This window comes from Canis aureus, chromosome 23 (assembly GCF_053574225.1).
Source record: "Canis aureus isolate CA01 chromosome 23, VMU_Caureus_v.1.0, whole genome shotgun sequence".
In the NCBI taxonomy this organism is placed as follows: Eukaryota; Metazoa; Chordata; class Mammalia; order Carnivora; family Canidae; genus Canis; species Canis aureus.
In genome coordinates this window covers 9,101,694-9,128,554 of record NC_135633.1, presented here as the reverse complement: position 1 = coordinate 9,128,554, position 26,861 = coordinate 9,101,694, and the positions used below count along the sequence as shown (strand labels likewise).

At 48.5% G+C, this 26,861-nt stretch overlaps 1 protein-coding gene and 1 pseudogene across 1 annotated transcript in view; both read left to right on the top strand.

Annotated features, from left to right (window-relative positions):
• The window catches only part of NAV2 (neuron navigator 2), a 726,136-nt gene that overhangs the window by 258,657 nt on the left and 440,618 nt on the right, over positions 1 to 26,861 (top strand). The window lies entirely within an intron of this gene.
• Positions 10,246 to 10,858, top strand: LOC144295247 (adenylate kinase isoenzyme 6 pseudogene; annotated as a pseudogene).

The following is a 26,861-nucleotide window of genomic DNA, read 5'->3' as shown; positions in this document are numbered from 1 at the left end:
ACCCCTTGTGCTTAAGGCTTTTGTACTGACGCCGAGAGATGTGGGAGCTGGGAGGCAGGCTGTGGTCTAACATTCCTTAGGATCCAGCCATTCGTGTGCGTTCCTTTGCTCAGAGGATCCCCCAGCTCTGGGTCACAGGAGCCGTGGAGGCTAGACCTTCACTAGAACTAGAGAATAAAGCCCTGGGAGGGAGTAGTCTTTTTTTCTAGGGCCCTAAAGGGGTTCTGAGCTTCTAGGAAGAGGTCCAGAGATGGTTGGAGTGGTTGGGTTTTAAGCTAAGGGGAGAGTAGGTACCAGAGGGAGGACCTGAAAAAGTCCCAAATCCGACAGATGCGCCATCAGGCCAGGGCGGACTATAATCAGAGCACTGCAAGATGAACCAGTTAGTGGCATTATGTGTGCCCGGGGCGGGCGTGTGGGGGTGGGGGGAGGGGGGTTGGCTGAGGGTCACACCTGCTATTTCTCAGTGGTACTTTCCTGGAGCGCTATATTGAGAAGAAGAACTCTCAGGCCAAGGAAGGATGAGGATGGGTAGATCAGTTTCCTGTTCCTACTATAACCAATGACAGAAATCTGGTGGCTTGTAACACACAAATGTGGTCTCTTCCAATTCTGAAAGTCAGAAGTCCAACATAGGTCTCACTGGGGTAAGATCAAGGTGTCAGGAGGGCCGCGTTCCTTCTGGAGGCCCTGGTGGGGTGGGGTGGGGTGGGGGCCGACTGTCTCCTTGCCCGTTTCAGATTCTAGCCGCTGGTCATATTTCTCGGCCTGTGGCCCCTTCCTCCGTCTTCACTGGCCAGTTGAGTGTTGCTCACGCCGCATCTCCCCGATAGCAGCTCTCCTATCTCCCTCTCGCACGTACGAGGACCTTTGTGATTATGTTGGGCCCACCCAGGTCATCCGTATCATCTATCTCGAGATCCTGATAATAGTCACATCTGCAGATTTCCTCTTGCCGTGGCACCTACAGCAGTCACAGAGCTCAGAGGTTACTGTCTGGACATCGTTGAGGGGCCACAATCCTGCCTACTACAGTAGGGACAGATTAGTAATGTCTGCCAGGGCCCTCATAGGAGTTTGGGGGGATACGAATACCAGGCACTCCCCATCCCTGATCTGGTACCTGGTTACAGGTAGAGTTGGATAAGGGACATTGACAGGCAGGTGGGGTAAGGCAGGAGACAGGAGAAAAAAGGGACTGACATTTATCGAGCCTTCACTCTACACCAGGCACCTGCTATGTGACTCAGAGGCATGTCCCATTCGTTAGCATCACAACTCTTTGGATGAACAGGTAACTAGTATTTTACAGCAGAGAAAACCAAAGGCCAGGGAGGTCATGCGGCTCACCCAACGTCACCCAGCTGGCAAATGACAAGGGAGAAATGCAAAACCTTTGCACCCTGGCCGAGGCAGAGGATGGAGCAGCTTCTGCTGGGGCCACAATCTCCTTTAGAATGGAGCTGGCTGCACAGGCAGTGGAGCTGCCCTGGATCGATGACACTGCCTGACACGGAGCTCTTCTCTGGAGCCGTGCCCACCTTGCAGATTATCCCCCAGCTTGGCAAGTGGGGTTGAGTGAGAGGCCAGGGCTGGGGGCTTCGGCCCTATCAGCAGAAATGCTAATGGCCTCCCTTGCAAATGTCAGGAAGTGCACACCCAGCATCTCTGAGTGTGACTTTGCCTGAACGTGGTTTGCGTTCCAAATGTCTTTATTACCGACCTTGAGGGGCTGTGGAGTGAAGCTGGCTGAGAAAAAAATGGAGGTGTGGAGTGGGAGCTCTGGTTGCTTTTTTGTTTTGTTTTTAATACAAATATTCTAATCAGTGCATCAGAACTGTTCGAAATGGAGCAGAAGAGGCAAGCAGGCTGGCTTCCTCCTGCTTTTTGTCTTTTGTGCAGTGCTGGACGGTCACCCGTGGCAGGCAGGGATGTGGCTGTATGGCCCCATCTGAGCAGGTGGTATGTGCCATGTACCCCCAGACTGGCCAGAGGGCAGAGGGCAGAAGGGAGGGTGGGCTCAGGGTCAGGAGGGTGCAGGGCCTGGGGAGCTTACAAGGGTCAGGTCATGCTGGAGTGTATTTTAGGGCCAGGGTGCTGGCCAGGGGCAACTGTGACAGGACCAATATTTAGAAGGACTCATACAGCAATTTTCAGAGACCTAGGCACTATGCTAGGTGCTTTATATATAAAGTCATGAATCCTAGCAACAACACCATCAGGTATGTATTATCCATTTCCCCGGTTTACAGATATGGAACAGGAGGCCCAGAAAGGTCAAGTAGCTTGTACAAAATCACACAGCTTGAATGTGGCAAAGCCAGGACTTGAGCTAAGCTGTGACTTACTCTATAGCCACGTCTCCTCAAGTATTGCAGGAGAACACTGACCCCTTCAAGCCCGAGCCTCAAGAATTTCTAAAGGTTCCACGGCAGGCAGGGGCCAGGGGGCCAGGCATTGCCAGCCTCTTCTGCACAAAGCAGAGGCAGGGTAGGAGGTGCTGCTTTCCCTCCAGGTCTCTCTGGCTTGAACTGCTGTAGCTGTCTCCCCCTGGTCTGTGGTCTGGACGGCCCCGATACAGCTCCTGCAGCAAACTGCCCCCCAGCACATGGAAAAACCACAGCCCTGATGGGGCTGGGGCTAGGGCTGGGGCTGAGCATACACATGCCTGCACACGTGTGTGTTTGTCCACTGTTGCAGATTCCGGTTGGGCTCTTTCGTTGGGCTCCCAGCAGTCATGGAGATGCGGGCACCGTGCATCAGTTGGTGCCTCCCTGGAAGCGTGCAGAACAGTCCTCGGGTCAGACCTAGGGCCAAAGATACCCTCTGCTCGTTGAAATGCCCCTGCCCCCTTGATCCCCACCAACCCTGGAAATTCAGAAACCTAACTTCAATACGAAATGAGCATCTGCTGGGCAGTTGGTCTCCGCCCTCACCAGCAGCTCTGGAACCATCCTCCATCGTCATTCTGACTGTGAGGCAGGCAGCCTCACACAGACACAGCCCCTTCCACAGACAAGGAAACTGAGGCTCGGGAAAGTTAGATAACTCGTGTCTGCAACAAGCAAGTGGCAGCACCAGCACCTGCATCCAGATGTTCCAGCTCTCAACCCCAGATGCCCCCTCCACACCTTGCTGTCCCTGTGGCCAGTCCCTCTTAGGGGCTGTGCCCTGACCCCTGACTAAGGTGGAATGGATGCAGAGTCAGGCCGCCCGACACACCCTTTCCTGAAGTGGGGCAGCAGAAGGGGACAGAGGAGGTGGGTCCTGGGGGGGCAGAGCTGGGGCGAGCTCTGCATCCCGCACCTGCTTCAGGGAATGCCTGGGAAGGAATGGTCACGGAGCATCTATTGTGTGCCAGACACAGTGTAGGACTTTCACGTTAATCCCCCCCACTCCACCCCACCCCACCCCATGGCTGCGAGTTAGAGTATTAGTCTCTCTTACAGAAAAATGAGGACACTGAGCGGCTGAGGCAGTTTACGAGCTTCCGGAGCGCGCGTGGGGCAGAGCGTGTCTGCGAGGGCTGGCCGGTGCCTGCGCACCTGAGCAGTGGCTAAAGTCTCAGGAATTTTGTGAGCTCTGTGTTCAAGACGGTCGTGATTAAAAATTAAATTATATAACCTGACAGTGAAGTGCACTGTATTAAAAACGAAGGCGATAACTCAAAACCCATCACTTTCATCACTTTCTTAATAACTTTAATCCCCTGTTTGCACTTGCGGTTATTTACATCTGCTGTTTCACGGTGATGGAGATGCTATTTAAAACGTTCTCTATGATGGCTAGTTCCGCACATCCCTTCCCAACGCCACATTCAAAGATGTCCCATCGGTAGCTGGAAATGGGCCATGTGTGGGTATTTATACCACAGAAAGAAGCAGACACTCCAAATCAGGGCTGGTTTTCTTTTTCCTGGACAGCCAGCTGTTTAACATTTATCTGCACAGTCTTGCCTGATAGGCCTCGACTGTGGCATGTTTCAGGACAGCCCGGTAATCCGGGGGAAAGGGGCCCAGGGTCATGAGTCTGGTAGCTCAGTCCCCAGGGAGGACGGCCCTTCGCCTGGCTGGGCAGCGAGCTCTGTCTCACTGTCGCTGCCGGTGGAGCAAAGATGTGCTCGGCGGGACCAGTCCTGGAGAGTGCCTGCTGATGGGGACCCCTGAGACAGCACCAGGCCGTGCTCTTTCCACTCCGCTCCGGTCGGCCTTTAGGGTAACAAGGCCATGTCACACCTTTGACCTCTGACTATCACACCCTGGCAGCAACACAAGTCAACACTTGTACAATTACTAAGAGTAGGGAAGTCAGAGAGTACAGATAAGTCAAAAGGAAGTAAGAATTACCCAAATTTCCACCATCTAGGAATGATCACCTACCTATCTTCCTACGTTGTTTGTGAATACTCTTGAAGGATAATATTATCCATAAGTTTTGTAACTGGCCTTTTCTTCATTCAACATTAGAAGCATCTTCTCATGTTAATTTTTTTTTTTTTATTTCAGTGGCCGTATAGTGTTCTATCATATAGACTATGGATGCCTCCTATTTTGGAGCAGTTAGGTTTATTCCTGTTTTTCCGTGCCAGAAAGGAATATTCTTGTCATGAATCCTAGTCTGTTTCCTCTGGATAAATTCTCTAGAGTAAGATTGCTGTGTTCAAGGGTATAATACACTTCCATATCTGCATCTGGTCAGTGGGTTAAATGTTCCCTCTACTTCCACCACTTAATCTGAGATTGAAACAAAGCAGTCTAAAAAATTTTAGAATGAGACTATCACTCCTGTTTTTATGGTCTGGAGAGAATAGATTGTAATGGACACTTAATAACTCTAAGAAACAAAACAGATGAACTCAGGGGAAGGGGAGGAAAAATAAAATAGGACGAAATTAGATGGTTTGGGAGACAAACCATTAGAGAGGGTTAACTCTAGGAAAGAAACTGAGGGTTGCTGGATGGGAGGTGGGTCAGGGGATGGGGTAACTGGGTGATGGGTATTAAGGAAGGCACGTGATGCAATGAGCACTGGGTGTTGTATGCAAACGATGATTCACTGACCTCCACTCTGAAACTAATAATATACTATATGATAATTTTTAAAAGAACATCTATAGCTCAATAATAAGAAGATAAACAATAGTTAAAAATTGAACAAAGGATTTGAACAGACACTTGACCAAAGATGTTTGAGTGGCAAATAAGCACCTAAAAGGACACTCAACACCACTGATAACCAGGGAAATGCAAAATAAAACCATAACGAGCTACCTCTACATACCCATTGGAACACTAAACCACAACAGCATGATGAATACTGGCAAGGATGTGAAGCAACTAGAACTTTTCTCTGTTGCTGGTAGGAATGTGAAATGATGCCACCACTCTCCAAAATAGTTTAGCAGTTCTTGCCGAGTTAAACATATATTCATCGTGTGTTATGGGTTGAATTGTATCCACCCCCTAAAAAGCAAAACAAAACAAAACAAAAACAACAACAACAAAAAACTATGTTGAAGTCCTAACCCCTGGCACCTGTGAATGGGACCTTATTTGGAAACAGGCTCTTTTCAGACATCCTCCAGTTAAGATGAGGTCATTAGGGTGGCCCTAATCCCAAGGGTCCTTCTATAGGAAGCGAAATGTAGACACAGACGCACAGAAGAGCATGCGAGGTGAAGACACAGACAAAGAGGGAAGGTGGCCCCGTGAAAACAGGCAGAGGCTGGAGTTTTGCTGCCACAAGCCAGGGACTGGAGCTGAGGCTGCCAGAAACTGGATGAGGCAAGAATGACTCTCTTCCAGAGGGTCCTTAGGGAGCAGGGCCTTGCCAACACCTGGATTTCGGATTTCCAACCTACAGCACCGGGAGACAATAGATTTCTGTTGTTTTAAGCCACCCAGTTGGTGGTACTTTATTCGACAGCCCTAGGAAAGTAGATACACATGTGACCCAGAACTTCCCTGCCTAGGTATTTAACTAAGAGAAATGAAAATACGGAGTCACACAAAAGACTTCTCTACATATGAGCGTAGCAGCTTTATTCGTAATAGCTCCAAACTAGAAACAGTCCAAATAGCCAACAAGTGATGGATATGCAAATTGTGTTACAGCCATACAATAGAACACTAGCCACCAATTAAAAGGAACAACTACCAGTGCGTGTGCCAACATGAACCAACCTCAGAAACATGCAGGATGATAGAAGCCAAACAGAAAGACGCCGTAGAGAATAATTCCATCCATGTGAAATACTGGAAAAGACACATTTAATCCCTAATGACCAAAAGCAGAAGGTGGAGCTTTTAGTGATGGAAATGGCTCTATCCTGAGTGGGGTGGTGGTTACAATGTCACATTTAAAAAACTCATTGAACTGAACACTTCAAGTGGGCGCATTTTATTCTCTGTACGTAAGCTATTTCTCAATAAAGTTGGCCTGAAATGGGAGAGCTGTTTGCCCAGGGTCACACAGTTCTGATGGCCAAGAAAGAATGTGAGTGCCATTATCTGAGTCTCAGTTCAAGACAGCTCTTGGGAGGAAAAAAACCATCCCACCGGGGTTGCCGTGCAAAGCCCTTAGGTGTGCTACGCAGACCCTCTTGACACACTTGAAGAGCTTTTCCCTGGAAGGCATTCTTCACAGCTCATCAGGGAGGATGTCTTCTCTCAAGGGTCCTGTAAGAGCACAGAGATTAAGTAAGAGCTTGACTCAAGCATTTTCAACCTGCCAGGCCCCGCGCGGGGAAGAGAGGCCCAGGTGCACTTCCCCGTGGGACAGAGGGGCGGGAACGCCGGGACGTGTACTGCACAGTGGGACACGCGGCGTGGCAAGTCCGCGGGCCGTGCTCCGTGGAATATCCTCCTCTGCACACCTCAGCAGGCCACCGTGACTGCAGAGGTGCCCACGTATCCGTGAGCTCCCGCTGAAGAGTACTGCTGAGAGGCAGTACTGCTGAGTGGTCAAGAACCCCTTTCACCTGATGCTTGCTGGGCCTCAGTTTCATCATCTGTAAAAGGAGCGCATGATATTGCTTTGAAATTTTGCTGAGAAAGAAGCGCAATCATATACATGAAGCGCTTAGCGCGTCGGAGCACAAGGTAAAAGCTCGATGTGTGGGAGCTTGTTTTATCATTTGAATTATTCTTACCCATCCTGCTTCATTTAAGAGTCTGCGGATGATTCAAGTGAAAAAGTGAGGTGGGTAGGCCCGGTGGTTATCCACCTTAGACTTCAGAGCAAAGACAGGGCAGATGGCAGCTTTGACAGGTGGCATCTGTTTCTGAAAACCATTTCTGGCAAGATGAGTCACAAAGCGTAACAGGATATGCCTTCTTTCTGACCTAGAAGGATGAGTATCTCGTTGGGCCAGACCCTGGGGGACCTTGAGTGCCAGGGTAAGGAGTTCGTGCTGTGTTCCACGTCCTGTGTTGTAATCGAGGACCAGAGAACATCCTGGAGCAAAGCGTGACCTGACGAAGATGAATCTAGGATATTAACCAATTAAATCAATCTTACTGGGAAAAATACAGTCTGTGTCCCTATGAGCATAGCTCACAGGAGCCGTCACCTGGAGTCTATACCAGAGCTGGGGGCTCTGGGCAGGAGTGCGCAGAGGGATCTTGGCTTAGCACCAGCACCCTTAGGACCAGCTTCCTCCTAGGGCTGCTCTGGCCTGAGCGGGCACGGCTGAGCCACAGGATGGGTTTCGGGTAGAGCCCTGGGTCAAGGCAGCCCCAACCCCAGCCCCTCTGTAAGAGGCGCCGAAGAAGCAGGCCCAGGATCGGCAGCGAGGGATGTGGTTGCCTGGACATTGCTCTGAATCAGCCATGACTCGAGTGAGAGGCCAAGGCTTCCCACAGACGCTCAGCATCCTCCCCTGGACGTGCTTGGATTTGTGGACAGAGAATGATCGGCTTTCCTCTCCTTTCTTTTTTTCTTTTTCTTCCTGAACTCCCCAAGTCCTGCATGTGTACAGCAACCAGTAGCACGGAAGTGTAGGTGGCATAAAGCAAGAGCAGGGCTTCCACCTTCATGCTTGCCCGGAGTGCCCTTCCCCCTGCCTGGAGGTAACCACAGTGAACGGTTTGGTGCGCAGCTCATGCATTTACATGCGTTTATGTCCATACCCCACTCTAGAGCTTTGTTAGCATAAGTGGAACCATCCCGTACCGAGCATTCTCCGCCTTGCCTTTTCGCTTGGCAGCTTTCCACGGCAGCCCCTATAAATTCACTTCTTCCCTTCTAATGGAGGCAAAGCATTTCATACTTTGCATGGACTATAATTTCTTTAACTGGCTTCCTGCTGATGAGTATTTATGCCGTTGCCACCTTTTTTTGAGACTACAAAGCGTTGGTTTTTACTTGCAAAGCTCGAGAGAGGGCGGGAGGCTGCCCGGCATGGAACCCTAGCTCGCCCCACGGGGAGCTTCTCGGCCATCATCCTGTTTCCGTGCTCTGCTTCGGGCTCCCCCTCACCCAGCCTCTCGGGCCCTCGGCCTACTGACCTGTGACACTGGGCACAAGAACGGAAGGGCCACGAGGAGTCCCGCTGTGTCTCTTTGAGCCACTTCCTGGCTCTTGATAGTGTTTCGTGACGGATGGCGGTGCGACCTGGGAAATGCACCAGCCTGGATTCTTCGAGCACCTGCTGGCGCTGACCTCATGTATTCACTTCTTCAGTGTGACAGTAAAAGGGGGAAGTACTGTGAATGCAGAGGCGAGCTGCAGAGGGAGGTAAAGGGGGGCAAGGGGGGAGCAGGAACATTTATGAGGCCCCCACTAAGTGCCAGATGTTTGCGATTAATGCCCCCATGTGCACTCAGGACGTTGCCGTGGTCTCCTCATTCTGCAGATGACCAGACTGAGGTCGGCCACCCACCCAGGGACGTGCAGACCAGCAGGGCTGGGCTTCACAGCCAGACGTGCCTGGCATCAAAAACTCATGCTCTTCCCATTGACTCCGCCGCCCCGGTTGCTGCATTATTGGAAGACATGGGGGATAATGAAGCCTGAGGATAATAGCTGGCACTTACTGGGCTCTCACTGGGTGCCAAGCTCACAAGACAATTGAACACGGTTATGAGCAGGTGAGGAGGGAACCCCTGTTACGCCCACTTTACAGACAAGGAGCACAGGCTTGGAGATCTCTTGTAACTGGCCTGTGGTAACGCAGTCCTAGCTGCAGAGCTGGGACTCGACCCCAAGCAGGCTAGCCCAGGCCCCCTGGGCAGAGCCACTGTACCTTCTTGCTTCTTGCCTGGATAACCCTACGGGACAGAACCTTAGGGGTGACTGCAAAGATCACCCAGCTTCGCACTCCTCTGGGCCACTGGTTGGAGAAGGAAGATTGTCCAGCTGCTCTCTTGGTTTCCAAGGAGCCAGGAGTCTGATGGGGGGCACAGAGGGTTTGCCTTGAGAATGTTCTGAGTAGGGGCTCAGCGAGTCAGCGGCCTTGCTGCGCTGTGGTTATCTCACATCACGGCTTCCAGCTAAGTTTCTCTCTAAATAGCAACCAAATGACAAAATGCAGAGCACAGAGGGATTGTGAGGAGGCGACACATTTCGCATTTCTGGGGAGAAAGGCTGCAGGAGCTGTAGGATCAGCTCTCTGGGGGCAGAGGCCCATCCCCATCTCAGGAATAAGTCCATTTCACCTGTTTTCATAGATCTTTGCACCATACCGGGCTCTCCAGCTCAGCATTAGTCTAGCGGAAGGACCAGAAAATGCAAGGCCCCTGAGACTGGAGGCAGCTTGCTGTGCTTGAGGAATAGAAAGGAGGCTAAAGTGCTGTGAGCAAGGGAGAGGTAGCAGACAGGAGGTTGGAGAGGGGAGCCTGGAGCCAGACTGTGCTGAGACTTGCGGGTTGGGATTTCCCTCCAAGTTGGAAGGGAAGAAATTAGTTGGGAGAGGGGTTGGGTAAGGGGGATCGATATTATCTGCTTCACATTTTAATATTATGCTGCTGGCTGCCCAGGAGGAAGCGGGCAAGAGTGGAAGCGGGGTGGCTTGTCAGAGGCATCAGTGCTTCTCACTGTGGCTCCCACATCACCTGGGAATGTGCTAGAAATGCGGACCCTCAGGCTTCACCCAGACCCACTGACTCAGAATCTACATCCTCAGGTGATCCCTTCGAGAAGAACCACTCTCAAGAGAGGTGATGGTCCCTGGACTAAGTTGGGGATGGTGGGGAGGCTAAGAAGTGGTCAGATTCAGGATATATTTTAAGGGTAGAGCTGGGAGCCAGTGTGCCGAGGACCATGTTGCTTCTGAACATCCTGCTCACCGGTACCCCGGGGGTTGGAAAAACCACACTAGGGCAAAGAACATGCATCGAGATCAGGACTGAAATACATTAATGTGGGTGATTTAGCTCAAGAAAGGCAATTATATGATGGCTACGATGAAGAGTATGATTGCCCCATTTTAGATGAAGACAGAGTAGTTGATGAATTAGAAAACCAAATGAGTGAAGGTGGAGTTATTGTTGATTACCATGGTTGTGATTTCTTCCCGGAACGCTGGTTCCATATAGTTTTTGTGCTGCAAGCAGATAACAGTGTATTGTACAAAAGACTCGAAACAAGGGGTTATAATGAGAAGAAACCAAAAGACAATATTCAGTGTGAAATTTTTCAAATTCTTTATGAGGAAGCATTAGCATCTTACAAAGAAGAAATAGTACATCAGTTGCCCAGCAATAAACCAAAAGATCTAGAAGATAACATCAATCAGATACTGAAGTGGATTGAGCAGTGGGTCCAGGATCATAGCTCCTGACCTATAAGACCAGCTACTTTACAACCACGCTTGTCATATCCCTGCCATATTGAATAAATTGTTCAGTTACCAGTAAAACTATTAAAATTGTGCTGCGGGACTACTAAAAAAAATAAAATAAAGGTAGAGCTGACAATGTTTGCTAATAATTTGGGTGTGGGGGTGTCTGACAAAAGAATCAAAGGCTCTCACCCCTAGGTCAAAAGCCCATTTCAGCCTAAACCACTAGGTGAATGGAGGCATCAGTTATTTACTCAAGATGGAGAAGGCCTGGAGGGAAGGCCCATGGCGAGGAGGGGGACACCTGAGTTGTGTCTTGATTGTGATATGTTTGAGATGCCCTCTAGACTTTCAAGTGGTGCCATTGGCTCTACAGATTCAGAGTTGAGGGCAAGGGTCAGGGCTGGGGATATAAACCTGACGATAAAAATCCACGGGAAATTCTAACTAGTGTGAGTGGAATAGAGTAAGGCCACGAGCTCAACCTGGCCTTCCACTATTTAGAGTCGGAGAAAGCAGGAGAGTCTAGGGTAGCCTAGGAAGGCTCCCATCATGGCTACTCCTTTTTGAGCATATAACCTATGGCAGGTACGTAAGTGTGATTTTGATTTGTCTGTACTTCTGAATACAACTGAGCAGCAGCCCTATTAGATGTTTTACACATCTAATATACCCCAAAAAAGTACAGAAAAAGTCTGTGGTTCAGAGAGGGTAGGAATGGTGCCAAAGATTTGAACTCAGGTCAACTTTCAATGTCTGTGTTCTTTGGATTATGCCCCACCCGCGGCTGATCTTCTAGTCGATTCTGTATATTAGAGAAATGTGCCTATGTCTGAAATGTTGCCCATTTTCCACATCCTGTGCTGCCTACTTCCTTAAGCTCTTTGAAAGCACTCCCACCCTACATCCTGAGAAGGCCAGGAAGACATGAGTTAGTGACAGCAGACAGGTTGGACCAGATGGGGAGGACCTTGGGTGAAGGACTGTGCTCGTGTCGCTCACCACCCAAGCGAGGCTCATCTGCTGCCCTGGGGCTCCAGGGCCCTATGCAGGCGGGAAGTGAGACAGGGAGCTGGGTGTCCCGCGAGGTCTGGACAAACAGCAGTTTCCAAGCAATGAGACCGCCCCAGGAAGAGAAGCCGGGGGTGACAGATGAGAGCAGCTTTTGTGGACACATCATTGGATGAAGACAGAAGCTCTGAGTGACCCGTATTAGATCTGGGGCGCAGCTGAGGACTTGGGTTGGGGACACGGCCCGACATCAGGCGTTATTAATCATGAAAGCTCCTCCTCTTTATCAAGCACTTCCTGTGTGCCAGGTACTGTGCTGAGGACTCGCATATGGACTATGACATGTAGTCCCCAACAACGGTAGCTTTTACTCTACTAGACATTATACATTTACGAACTCAATCTTCACGAGTCTATGAGGCAGGTACTATTATTATTCCATTTTACAACCTGAGACACAAAGTTTAACCTGCCCAAGGTCGCACAGCTAATGAGAGGCAGAACCAGGATTTGAACCTAGGCTGTCTGGCTCTGGATTTTAGGCTTTTAATCCCTACTCTGTAGTAAGCCCTTGACACATAGAAACTCACTCCATCGTCATGGCAACCACGTAGGTACCATTACTATCTCCACTTGACATAGGAGGAAAGTGCATCTTAGGAGAGGCTGTGTGACCCGTTTGAGGCCAAGTAGCTGGGAGGCAGGGGAGCTGGATTACAGACACCGACGTCCAAACGTTGAACCACCAGCTGTGGCACCAGATCCGTGCCACGTGGCCAACGGTGGAGCTGGCAAGGGGGGGCTTCACACTGAGCCCTTTGAGTGCGGAGGTCAAAGTCCTTGAATCCCTTACTGAGAGTCAGATGGGCCCGAAACCCGAGGAGCCCAGCGCTGTGCAGAACCAGGCTCGTTGGCTCCCGAGAGCTAATCCTGCACACATTCTTTCCAGCTCTGCTTTCACTGACATCACGTTGGTTGCTTGAAATTAGCTACAGTGGGAGTGATCACACCATGGAAATCAGCAAGTGCTACAAATCAGGGATTATTTTTTTTCTCGGGTACCAGAATACCACTGATTAGACTCGAGCTGACATTTGCAATCAAGTGCACTCTGTTGGCGCCAGAGGAGGGTTGTGGAATCAGAAAACCAGGTACATCTCTCCACGGGCCTTGGGGAGATGGAAATCAGCAAAGACATTCTGCAAATGCATGCTTAGCAGCTCAAGTATGCCCTACTGTCATGGGATTAGGCCCTGGAAATGTATCAGTAACTGTATTTTTATTTCTTTCTTTTAAAGTACCCCAGATTAAGGGTATTTTGTTTATTTGAGAGAGAGATAGTGAGGCAGAGAGAGAGCACAAGCAGGGGGAGGAGCAGAGGGAGAGGGAGAAGCGACTCCCTGCTGAGCACGGAGCCCAACATGGGGCTCGATCCCAGGACCCTGGGATCATGACCTGAGCTGAAAGGCAGACACCTAACTGTCTGAGCCACCCAGTGCCCCTTATTTATTTCTTTAAAGATTTTATTTATTTACTAGAGAGAGAGAGAGAGAGAGAATGAGCACACAAGCTAGAAAGAGCACAAGCATGGGAGGGGCAGAGGGGGAAGCAGACTCTCTGCTGAACAGGGAGCCTGATGTGGGGCTTGATCTTAGGACCTCAGGATCATGACCTGAACTGAAGGCAGACACTCAATGGACTGAGCCGCTCAGGCGCCCCTATCAGTGACTTTAGTAGACTTATCTATGATCTTGTGAGCCTTACAGTCCAGTGGGTAAGATAGATAACAAAAACATATATATGTAAATGTGTGTGTGTGTTTGTGCATTTTCAAGTTGTGACATTATGAAGGAGACAGAGGAGAATCTAATTGTATAAGGAGGTAAGGAAGATAGACTGTAAGGGGTGGACCTTTAAACCAGAGATCTTCGGGATGAAAAGAAGCCAGCAAGACCCAGGAGATGGAAGAAGGCATGTGAAGGTCAAGTGCTGGGAAGAAGCGTGGCAAACATTGGAGGCCAGTTCAGGTGCAGTGGGTGGTGGGCAAGGGAGCAAAGGAGCACAAGATGTGAGTAGATGAGGTCCTGTGGGCCATGGGAAGGGGTGTGGTGCAGCGGGAAGCTTTTGGAGATGGTTTCACATGGGAGTTAGCGGGGTCGGGGGTGGAAACATGTTTCGACCTCTGATAATGAAAGGTGACTTTGGCATGGGCATGGAACGTGAACTGGCAGGAGAGTGGTCAGAGCAGAAGCAGAGAGATCTCTTAAGAGGGAATTGGGGGAATTCAGGCCAGAGATGATGGTGGCCTGGACTAGAGGGAGACACATTTGAGATCTATTTTAGGAGTAGAGTCAATAGAACAAGCTGACAGGTTAATGCGGCCTTTAAGGCAAGAGAGAGGGGAGGACGAAGGATGTATCCCTCATCTAGGGCTCAGTTTCCTTGAGACCTTGAAGACGAGAGGCCTGAACCCGACTCCCTGAGTTCAAATGGAGAGAACATACCCCTTACCAGCCCTGTAGCCCCGGCAAGTGACTCAACCTCCACGGGCCTCTGTTTCCCCAACAGTAAGATAGAGTTCTTCTGCACGGGGTTGCTGTGATGTTTCAACGAGTTCTTTTGTATCAAGTGCTTAGTATAATACCTGCATTTAGTGAGCACCACACCAAAAAAAAGGAACGCTTGCCATTTTGATTAGTCTATTGATGATTTCTCTGTCTGCCATCAAGAGATTGAGTCTTTGAAGGCAAACAACTCTTGTTTGGAAAGAAAATGTTCTGGAGGGAATACCGCAGGCGTCCTCTGTTTGTGTTCCCTTCCCCTGCATGAGTTTGGCAGGCGAAGCTGTTCAAAATAAACACAGGTCCAGTGCCCCAGAAAATATCAGGTTAGGCAGCACAGCAAAGGCCAGACACACACCCCTGCTGGACAGGAGGAAACAGGCTCGCTTTGTGCTGACCTTGCCAGGTCACTGCGTCCCAGGGGCTGCCCCAGCAGGGTGGACCACCCCGGCAGGTGGGGCCTCTGTCTGCAACCTCATCACCTGGGCTGTCTGGTCCCTTTTCTGGTGTGGCGTGGGGTGAGTCACCACTATCACTCACCACTTCCTGGCCTGGACATTGTGATTCACAGGCTCTTGAACTTGACATCCAGGCAGCCACAAGAGGTGGGGTCGTGAAGAAAGCAACCCAGTGGGCAGTGGGGGACAGTAATACTAGGCTATGTCAGGAGTAATTGGAGGTCTGCAGGACCCTGGGGTGGAGAGAAAGGAAAGAATGGGAAGGGACAGCAGATCCTAACAGAAGCTGAGATTCCCAGCCGCCTCCAGCTTCCGACGTCTTGACTCAAGGTTTCTCAGCCCTCTGGCCCTATGGCCCAGCGGCCTGGGAGATTCGGAATGGGCATATTACACAAGGACTAGGTAACTCTGTTTGCTTTCTAAACATAAAACCGCAGTACTGAGGGGCACCTGGGTGGTACAGTCGGTTAAGCGTCCGACTCTTGGTTTCAGCTCATGATCTCAGGGTTGTGAAATCAAGGCTGGTGTCAGGCTCCACGCTGGGTGTGGAGCCTGCCTGGGATTCTCTCTCTCCCTCCCCACTTCACCTCTCTCTCTCTCTCTCTCTCTCTCTCTGTAATAAACAAACTACAATATTGAATATGTATCTACTCTACAATTCTAAATTGATCATGAACATGAGCGTGAAGGTGGCGTGGCCCCAGTTGAGAACGAAGAACTGCCTTCTGATGACAATAGTAGTAATAATAATCGCTATTTCTGTGCAAATTTCTAACAACTGAGGGGAAATGGAGATTTTAAACAGTATCAGCTTTTTTTAGGGGATCCCTGGGTGGCTCAGCGGTTTGGCGCCTGCCTTTGGCCCAGGGCGCGGTCCTGGGGTCCCAGGATCGAGTCCCACGTCAGGCTCCGGGCATGGAGCCTGCTTGTCCCTCGGCCTGTGTCTCTGCCTCTCTCTCTCTGTGTGTCTCTCATGAATAAATAAAAAATAAAAATAGTTAAAAAAAATAATAATCATGGGTAAGGAAACTAAAACACTCAGTTAATTAATGGCCACGGTCAGATTAGAACCCAGTTCTCCTGTTTTTCAGATAAGGGATAATCAGGAAGCAAAGCACACTATATGCCAAACCCCAAGCGCTTGCCAGGGGCTGCCTGGAATGCGGTGGAAGAGTGTTGTGCTTGATTAGCAATGGCTGCCCCGGGTATGGGAACGGGACAGAGGGACCTGGCAGCCCCATACGTATCTGCTACCCCGGGCCTAGATTACGGTGTACAGTATTTTAGAAAGGATTGTCCTTCAAACTTTTGAAAAGAAGGAACCTCTGCCGCATGTTTTTAGAAACATGTTTATTGCAAAGATAATAGAGAAAAATGATTACGTAAATGTTAGATTTCTAGTTGCCTACCATCAAAAACCAGAAGGTTCTTGTCCAAAGCTTCTAAAAACAATATTATGACTGGCGGCGGATCCCACACCAGAAAGGGTACTTGCTGTTGTCAGAGCGCCTCTGGGCTTCCGAGTAAAGAGGCAGCCTTCCCAAGGAGGCCTCACGTCCTGCCCACACTTCAAGGATGGCCCCAGAGCCAGGCAGTGGGATCATGATAGAGACTGACGGGCAAGATCCATTGCATTTAAGAGCAGATTCCTGTGTTCTTGGGGAAAGAATGCCGATTTTCCTTCCACCTGCCTTTCAACCTTTCAGATTTCAAGTGGGCCTCATCCCCTGTGTGTCCTTCCTGCTAACCACCAAGGAGCCAAGTAGCTGAAGGACGTTGTGTGACCCTGCACCCTTGGCACCCTAGTGGCTCCACACAGGCCTGCCTTTGAGCCTCCTTCCCATGCAGCCACTTTCTGGTGCTGAAGCTGTGCCATTGGTTCACAGGAGGTTCCTGCAGCGGCACAGCCGTGCCTGAGACACTCAGACCCCAGGCCCAGTGGCAAGTGCCCTATGCATTTTGTATCTTCCCTGGCCTGGTGTGCCCACCTCTTGCTGCACTGCTACCTGATTTTTGTGGATATGTGACCTGAAGCCGGCCAGAGCCCTCCTGATTCACAGGCCCACGCACCATTAGCTTGAGCCCACATTCCATGCCCCCATGGAAATCCAAAGCTCTTCACAATTTCCATCAATTCCTGGCTGGGGTCCTGGTAAGAAAGCCATTGGCACAGTCTGCTCATGTCCCACACTGTTGCCTCCTTAGCTGGATGGTCCTTTTCGCAGGTGCCCGTGTTGATTCTGCATCACATTTCCCGGGTTGGAAAACCCCATCCCCTTTGCGTAAAACCACGTGTTTATGTGTAGAGCATACTAAAGATTTGCGGGTGAGACAAAGAGGGGGTATGTATTTCAGAAATGGATTAATTTCCGACTGAATATTAGTACCGTGTGTGTGATAAATAAAAAGAACCAAAGCTGGTGTTTACGGGGTGCTTATTATATAGTAGGCATTGTGCTGCGCACTATATTTACATTATCTGATTTGATTGTCCCCATGACCCTACGAATTAGACACTATTGTTATGTCTCATTTACGAATGAAACGGAGGCTTAGAGGGGATAAGAAACTTGTTCAAGGTTACACAGCTGGGACGTAGCAGGGCTGAGAGGTTGAACTCAGGCAGTCTGGCTCCAAGCCTGTCCCCCCAACTACTCCTGTGGTCCCTAGCCTCCCACCTTGACTGGCTTGGATCTTTCACTGTCTGCTTGGCCATGTAGCCCCCCAGCCCTACACCAGTCTAGTGACAGATTCTGATTCTCTTCTCTCCCCATCCTCAATCCTTATGCTCATCTCCTTCCTTCTGGATGAGTGTGGAAACTCCAATATTTTCTCCTTCTATCGTTCAGAACAATTCTAGCCTCCCCAGCCCTTTGCTCCCAACCTCCTCTTCTAACTCGGATTCCATCAGAGTTCTCGGCAGAACAGATGGCCTCATGTATAATCACATCCACACACCTTTGAGGTTAGGGGTGTGGACTCATCTTACAATACACAAGTGTGTGGCATGTGGCTGCCACTCCCCGCTCCCATACCCGTGGCAGATATAACTAATTAATGACAGCACTCCTTGGGATGACAAGTGTGTGGCATGTGGCTGCCACTCCCCGCTCCTGTACCCATGGCAGACAGGACTAATTAATGACAGCACTCCTTTCTGCGGAGCCCACGCAGCTTCAGTATCCACAGCACGGAGCACCAGAAAGAAAGAAAGCCACTGCCAACCCATCTGGCCAGTTGATGAAATGAAACCTTCTTCCTTCCTTCCCTCCCATCGGGTGAAGCCATGACTCTACAGAAATGAGACCAGACCGCCCTTTGAAGGGAAAGGTGAAACCCAACCTCAGTGACTGGAGGAGACCAGACTTAAAAGATGGGCCTTCTACTGGCCCTCACATCCTTTCTCTGGCCTCTCTCTTCAGCCTCATCTGTTTGGGTCAAAGGCTCTCTTGAGTGAGAAAAGAAGGTTGACTCCTTGTCACATGGATGCGGGTCTCACAGCTGGGCCTGGAGGCAGCTGTTGAGGACTCCAAGCTGGAGACAAGCCAGATTTGCCGATTTCTTAGCACTGCCTCGTCTCCCTGTTGCTACGTCTGAACCTGTAGCAGTCATGTTGCGTGTCGGTTATGACTGATTGGCAAGACATTGATGGTCACGAGTCCAAGCTTAATTGAGAACCATTTAGAGAAGCACCCCCTCCCCCAAGTCAATGGGATGGTGACAGTGTTGACCAGAGAAGTGAGTCTCCCGGAGGAGACTGGGTCTGCCATCCTTAGAGCTGTTGGCAAGCTCTGAAAATGGGGTGAATTTTAGAACTCTGAATCTCAGCAGAAACCGAGATCCAGACATCACCCAATTCTTGAGCTTCAGCTTGCTTGTGTTTGAACCAGTAGCTGCATCCTAAGGGCTTCAAGGGAAGCTCTTGCCGTGGAGGAGAATGTTGACCTCCACCTGCCCAAAGAAGGAAGGGGTATGGATGAACATTTATTGAGCACCAACGATGTGCTTGTAATATGCAAGACATATTTATATCCATTCTCACGTTCAAACCTCAGAATAGTTGCATGAGGGATCGATGGTCTCTCCCCTCACAGAAGAAAAACCTAGGACTCAGAGAAAGTAAGTAATTTGCACAAGCCACCCAGCTGGTGAGTAGCAGACCTGGAATTTAGATCCTCGTGAATGCACTGGGAAAGTCGAAAGCCAGTTGAGGAGCTTATCACCTCTATTTCCTGTGGGGTCTCCCGGGGAGAGGCAGCCCCAGGCCGGAGAGGCTGAGCTAAAGAACTGAGCACAGAGAAAGCCATTGTGGAGACCAGCACTAAGAAGAACAGCAATGACCGCTCAAACCCAGGAAAACAAGAGGCACGCTTGTTTTCCACTCCAGGGACAGCAGCTCCCAGAGCTCCCTGGGCTGCAAATGACCAGCAGGGGTCCCCTTTCTTCCCCAGCTCATGATGACCCAGCAGCCCTTTGGGCCTCTGGAGCAGATGCTGTTTCTAAGGCTGGATGGGGATGAGAAGGGGGTGGATGCATGAAGCAGATGGGGCAAGATCTAGGGGCCGGCTGCCTAAGACCCCTGCTCAGAGCTCTCTAGACTCTCGTTGTCCTCACGGTCGCTCCGTTCCAGAAGCCTAGCCCAGGGAGAGGCTTGTGTTGTGGCTTATTCATTCTAAGGAACTGACCCTTTTATAAAATGGAGGTATTAAAATTTACCTGGAAAGGTTGTTGCTTATATAAAAATCAATATATGTAAAAGCCTTAGGAGATTACAGACACTCCATCGCCTTTAAACTGTTATTATCTCTTGATTTCTGATTCATTAAGATATAGATTTGGGGATAAATATATCTCAGACTTCTCACCATCAAAAATACTTATCATCTTCTCTGGGAAGAGCAGAAAAGCATGAAAGAATCGATTTAATAATGAAACATTTGGCAGAGTGTTCTTATCACTTTTCATATAAAGAGCTTTTTTTAATCAGCCTAAGTGTGAAATGTGAATATGATATTTATAATCAATTACAAGCATAATTGAAGATTACTTCACTCCACGGTTATGAATCACAACATAATTTCAAAGAATGAAACAGCATCACCTCCGTCATCGTCACCATCACCATCACCACTATGACAATCTTCCATCTAAGGAATTGGACCCTCCGCGTTGTTATTCTCAAATCCCCCACGTGCCTACAAGTGAAGACTGTCAATCTCCTTTCCTTTTGCAACTCAAAGAAAACTGGGTCTTCTTTGAGACGTTACATAACCGTGTAACTTCAAATGGCAAAGTCTCGGGGCTAGAATTTAAACCTCGTTCTCTCTGATTCTAAAAGCACATGCTTTCCCTACTGTATCAGCCGGCTTCCAGTATTTTGTGTGTGTTTTTCACCGGCCCCACCAGCAGGGTTTCTGATTCAGGGGGTCTGGGTTGGGGCCCAACACATACAATAGAAGCCAGGGTCCCTTCCAGCAGTACCCGGGACGTTGTAGAAAGGCCACCTTAAACCTTTGCAGAAACTGCTGGTTGCTGCTCGTGGCCTCGGCACAGCCCCCACCTGCCCTGGTCACCGCTGATGGCCTTGGCACAGCCCCCACCTGGCCAGGTGTCCTTCACAATGCCTTCGCCAGCAGCCTGTATGCAGCAGAAAATAGCCACCACTGAGTATGGCTATCATGGCTATCATCAAGAGCGATCTGGGGTGACGGCCTTGCACCTGGGAGGCTACAGCCCAGAAAGTGTGCTTTTCCCCTGCAGCCTCCCAGGCAGCTTGCAGAATTTCTGGCATCCTGATGCGGGCCCTGGTCTGAGATGTTGCCTCCCTCTTGGTCTTCACCGCCACCTCACCATGCTTCTTTGCCTTCCTGGACTATGCCGAGCTCTTTTTTCAGCTCAGGACCCTCACAGATGCTGCCCTAGAAGGTTCTTCTTGCTCACTGCACGCAGCTACCTCCACTCCCCCTTCATGGCGCTTAATGAGGCTCCACCCTGGCCTCCACATTAGAATAGTTAGAGGGACTTAAAATTTTAATTAATTAACTATAACAAAACAAAAAAGATGATGTTCAGGCCTCACTCTAGACCAACTGAATTAGAATTTCTGGGAATGTCACTGGTATTTTTATGTTGGTCTTCAGGGTTTGGTTTTTTTACATGCAACTAGTATTGAAAATTGCTGATTCTAGTGAGTTCCACTGGATTCAAATGTCACCTCCTGCAGAAGCCCTTCCTCAGTGTACCTCCAAGGCTACCTCGACACCCCCACCCACAGACTAGAAGCCAGTCAGTGTCCCCAGAAGCTGTTAGCTCTTGGGCAGAGGGACTGTGTGTGCCGTGTATGTACCTAAGGATGTCCCTGTTCTGATTGACTAGCCGATGGAATGGGACCAAACAGATATTCTGAAATTCTACAGCTCCTCACTGATGGCTGCTCGGTGCCAGATCCTGTGCTGGGCTCTAGGGATGTAAGGCTGAGTACAACATGGCCCTTGACCTTGAGATGTTCCAAGTCAGGCAGGGAAGACAGACGTGTGAACAAGTTACTATGATGCAGCATCTGACCAGAGGCACAGATGGAGGGTGGGCGCTGCCTTCAGGCCTGAGGACCCAGTCAGGACACCTGTGGGTGTGCCTTGAGGGTACCCGGACGTGGGGAAGGAGAGTAAAAATGAGGAGGCAGCCCAGTTGGTGAGTTATGGGGCCCGGGACTAGAGCAGGGGAGGGGCAGGGGGCCGGGGGAGGAACTTGCTGGGTGCCTGAGGAGAGCTTGTTGAGCGAATTGATGCATACATGATAGAATGAGGCAGGTCTAGTCTCAGGAACAGGAGAGCTCTACTGGGCACGTGTCAAGGTGTGTTTTTTAGATTTCTTTGCCGTGAGATTTAGTTAAAAGAACGCAGTTTGTAAAACAGTGACCCACGGCCTTCAGGCCTGGAGCAGTGTCATGATGGAAAGAACATTTCAGAAGCCAAAAGAAACTTCAACATTACTCAGGTCCTTGGTTTGTATCTCCCAAACACGGCGGAAGAGATGTAAAACCCGCGGAGGTGCCTGTCGGCTGATCTCAACACTCCCATCCACGGCCCTTGTCCCTCTCAGAGCCCTTGGAGCCCGTCGTAGCCAGAGCCTGCCCAGTCCCCCAGCCCCAGATCAGGGCCCCCCTGATCGTCCCCCCTCTCCCTGTCCTCCCGCATCCAGAGGACACCACCCAGGAGGAGAGAGGACAGAGGCAGGAGGGCATCTGAGCAGCAGAGAAGGAGGGGAACGTTTTTATCACCTGTAAATAAGGCTTGCGCCTCCCATGTGAACCACTATTTCCATCAGTCGCCTCAAAAAGTAACCTTGTCTTCTCAAATCCAGAGATCTGAAGTATGTCCGCAGTTCTGTGGGTGCTCACATCATTTCAGGCCAGGGTGTGATCCCCCTCTTTCCCTCCCTCCTCTTTCAGGCCTTGATTTAGCCCTGTTTTGAGGCTGAGAAGAGGAGAGGGGCACTGAGCCACCTCACCCAGCTGCCCAGAACTCAGGCTCTTTCCTGTCAACTCATCTGCTCCCTGGATCAGAGGGGACACTTGCCGGCTCCCGGACTCCCTCCCTGGGGTATTACATGGGCTCCTGGGGAGGCAGAACTCTTGTAGCCGAGCAGAATCCTCATCAGGGATTCCCTCTACACTTGAGGCCCATGGGAGACAATTAGGAAACCTTGGGGTTTTATCTATGGTGCCTCCTCTCGGGGGACTGGTAAAATGAAGGACGAGCCGGTGGACAGGTGGGCGAATGGAGAGATGGACAGGTGACCAGCACGCACAGCAGCTAGAGAGGCGAGTAGCTCCAGCCGATGCACCTGCTGCAAAGACAGGTGCAGCCAGCGGCCAAGATGTAGTGAGCTGCTCCGTGGTGTCAGAAGCTGCACGGGGCCATTCGAGGAAAGGCCGTTGAGTTGCACAAGACATCGCCGGTGGGCTCCGCGGTCCATGTCCCCACAGCTCCAGACACGCCAGAGCCTCCACGCACTGCCATCTTCTTGGCTCTTCATCTCGCTTTCCTATTCCTCAGCCCCCAACGACCTTTCTTGTTCCTTTCTTCCTTCTTTCACTTTCTTTCATTTAAAATGGTTTCTCCACTTACTTGGTTATGTAGTAAGTGGTGGATTGTACAGCTTTGGACAAACTACTTATCCTCTGTGGGCCTCACTGTCACCACCCGTAAAATGTGGGTAACAATAGCACCTCTCTCATAGCGACTTGGGGGGATAGAATGAGTTAGTATATGTAAAGCACAATGCATGGCGCACAGTGTGTTCCGTGTAAGTGCTGCCTGGATAGAGCACCTACTAAGTGCCAGGAATTGGGCGCCGTGCGGTTCCCAGCCTTCCTCCTCTTCCTTCACTGGTGATTTCCTGCCTGTGATGTAGTTCAGTACTTGTGGCTTTGAGCCAGGGGCGTCTGGCTGAGGGGTTTGAGCTGGGTCACAGGGTCCTACCCTATCCTGTTCCCTTTTCTCTTAGCAAACTGCAGGTCATTCAACACCCCCTCCTTTTATTTTTCTTATTTCACTTAGCATTATACCTTCTAGGTGCATCCATGTTGTTGCAAATGGCAAGATCTCCTTCATTTTTATGGCTGAGTAATATCCCGTAAAACACATACACATCACATCTTTATCCATCCATCTTTGGATGGACACTTGGGCGGCTTCCATATCTTGGCTATTGTAAACAATGCTCCAATAAACATAGGGATGTGTCGATCTTTTCAAATTAATGCTTTTGTTTTCTTTGGGTAAATATCCAGGAGTGGAGTTACTGGAGCAGATGGTAGTTCTATTCTTAATTTTTGAGGGAGCTCCATCCTGCTTTCCACAGCGGTTGTACCAGTTTGCATTCCCACCAACAGGGCATGGGGGCTCCCTTTTCTCTATATCCTTGCCAACACTTGTTATTTCTTGTGTTTTTGACTTTAGCCCTTCCGACAGGTGTAAGGTGATTGTGGTTTTGATTACCATTTCCCTGATTAGTGTTGTTGAGCATCTTTTCATGTGTCTGTTGGCCATGTGTAGGTCTTCTTTGGAAAAAAATGTCTATTTAGGTCCTCTGTCCATTTTTTTTAAAGTAGGCTCTATGCCCAATGTGGGGCTTGAGCTCACGACCCCAAGATTGAAAGCCACATGCTCTACCAACTAAACAAGCCAGGAGCCCCTTATAATAGTAAATTTTCTATGGTTGCATACCACTTTTTTTCCTCCTGCCCATTTTTAATTAGATTATTCATTGTTTTGGTATTGAGTTGTATAAGTTTTTATATATTTTTTATATTAGCCCCTGGGCAGATATATGATTAGTGAATATCTTGTCCCATTCAGTAGGTTGTCTTTTTTAATTTTGTTGATAGTTTTCTTCACTGTGCAAGTTTTTGCACTTATTTTGATGTAGTCCTAATAGTTTGATTTTGTTTTTATTTCCTTTGCCTGAGGAGACACATCTAGAAAAATTTTTCTACAGCTGATGTCAAAGAAATTACTGCCTATGCTTTCTTCTAGCGATTTTGTGGCTTCAGATCTCACATTTAGGTCTTAATCCATTTTGAGTTTATTTCCATGTATGGTATAAGAAAAAGGTTCACTTCCATTCTTGTGCATGCAACTGTCCAGTTTTCCTAGCACCATTCATTGAAGAGGCTTTTTCCCATTGTATATTCTTGCCTCCTTTGTTATAGATTAATTGACCATATATGCATGGGTTTATTTCTGGATTCTCTAGTCTGTTCTATTGATCTATGTGTCTATTTTTGTGCCAGTACCACACTGTTTTCATTACTACAGCTCTAGAGTATGTCTTGAAATCTGGGATTGTGATGCAATCTTTCTCAAGATTGCTTTGGCTATTCAGGGTCTTTTTTGTGGTTCCATACACATTTTAGGACAATTTGTTCTAGTTCTGTGAAAAATGTTGTTGGTACTTTTTAGAGATTGCATTAAATCTGTAGATTTCATTGGGTAGTATAGACATTTTAACAATATTGTTTCCTCCAATCCATGAGCATGGACTATCTTTCCATTTGCTTGTGTCATCTTCAATTTCTTTCATCAGTGTTTTACAGTTTTTAGAGTACAGGGCTTTCATATTCTTGATTAAGTTTATTCCTAAGTATTTTATTCTTTTTGGTACAATTGTAAATGGGATTCTTTTAAATTTTTTTAAATTTATTTGAGAGAGAGAGAGAGAGAGAGCAAGTGGGTGAGGGGCAGAGGGAGAGAATCCTCAAGCAGACTCCCCACTGAGCATGAAGCCCAACATAGGTCTCAGTCCCACCACCCTGAGATCATGACCTGAGCCAAAATCAAGAGCAGGACGCTCAACTGACTAAGCCACCTAGGCACCCAAAAATGGGATTGTTTTCTTAATTTCTCTTTCTGCTACTTCACTGTTAATGTATAAAGGTGCAACAGATTTTTGCATATTATTTTGTATCCTGTGACTTTACTGAATTTATCTACCAGTTCTAGTAGGTTTCTTTGGTGGGATTTCTAGGATTTTCTATATATAGTAGCTTTTCATCTGCAAATAGTGAAAGTTTTACTTCTCTCTTACCAATTTGGGTGGTTTTATATCTTTTTCTTGTCTGACTGCTGTAGCAAGGACTTCTAGTATTATGTTGAATGAAAATAGTGAGAGTGAACATCCTTGTCTTTTTCCTGATCTTAGGGGAAGGCTCTCAATTATTTACCATTGAGTATGATGTTGGCTCTTGGTTTTTCATATATGAGCTTAATTATGTTGGGGTATTTTTCCTCTATAGCTACTTTGTTGAGGATTTTATCATAAATGGATGTGGTTTTTCCTTTCTCTTGTTAATGTGATACATCATGTGGATTGACTTGGAAATTTTGAACTACTCTTGCATCCCTGGAATAAATGCCGCTTGATCGTGGTGAATGATACTTTTAAATGTATTGTTGGATTTGGTTTGCTAATATTTTGTTGAGGATTTTTGCATCTATGTTCATCAAAAATATTGGCCTGTAGTTTTATTTGTTTGTTTGTTTGTTTGTTTGTTTGCTGATTTTTGTAGTGTCTTTGATACTACATAGTTTGAGAAGACTAGGTATTAAGTCCTCTTTAAATGTTTGGTAGAATTCAGTTGTGAAGCCATCTAACCCTGGACCTCTGTTGGGAGTTTTTTTGGTTACTGATTCAATTCTATTAGTGTTCAGATTGGTCTGCTCAGATTTTCTGTTTCTTCCTGATTCCGTTTTGAAAGGTATATATTTCTTCTATAACCAATGGTGGTTCCATTGTTGACATATCATTTTTCATAATATCCTCTTAGAATCCTTTATATTTTCGTGGTGTTGGTTGTTATTTCTCCTCCTTTACTTCTGATTTTATTTATTTGCCTACTCTCTCTTTTTTCTTGATGAGTCTGCCTAAAGATCGTCAATTTTGTTTATCTTTTTTAAGCAACCAGCTCCTGATTTAATTAACCTATCCTTGTTGTTCCTCAACCTGGCTGAGGGTTTAGAGCTTGATTAGAGGATCCTACCCTATCCTATTCCCTTTTCTTTTAATAAATTCCATGTCATTCAACATACTGTTAAGTCCAGGTACTCACAAGTTGACTTTCGGGTGTCCATGATGGCTCACAGTGAGTGAGACTCCTTCCTCTCTTGTGTTGGGTGATGCCTTGTAGGTCAGACATGGAATCCTACTTGGCATCCAGATTTTAAGTTTCTCTAAAGTGCTAATCTAATCACACCACTTCCCTGCATTTGACCGCTGATAAACTCAGGAAAAAGTCCTAATGCTTTCGGCTAGTCACACAGTCCCATGTGATTTAGTTCCTGCCCACATAGATTAGGGACTCCAGCTCTTCCTTATCATGCCCACCTTGCACTCTATGACCTAGTCTCTCTGAACCTCAGTCCCTCAGGGGACGCACGCTTTGTCTGACCCCCGCTTATACACACACTCCCTCTGCCTTGAGTACCGTACACCCACATCCCCAAATTCACCTCCAGTAACTTCCCTTGCTGCATTATGTCTCTGGTTGGG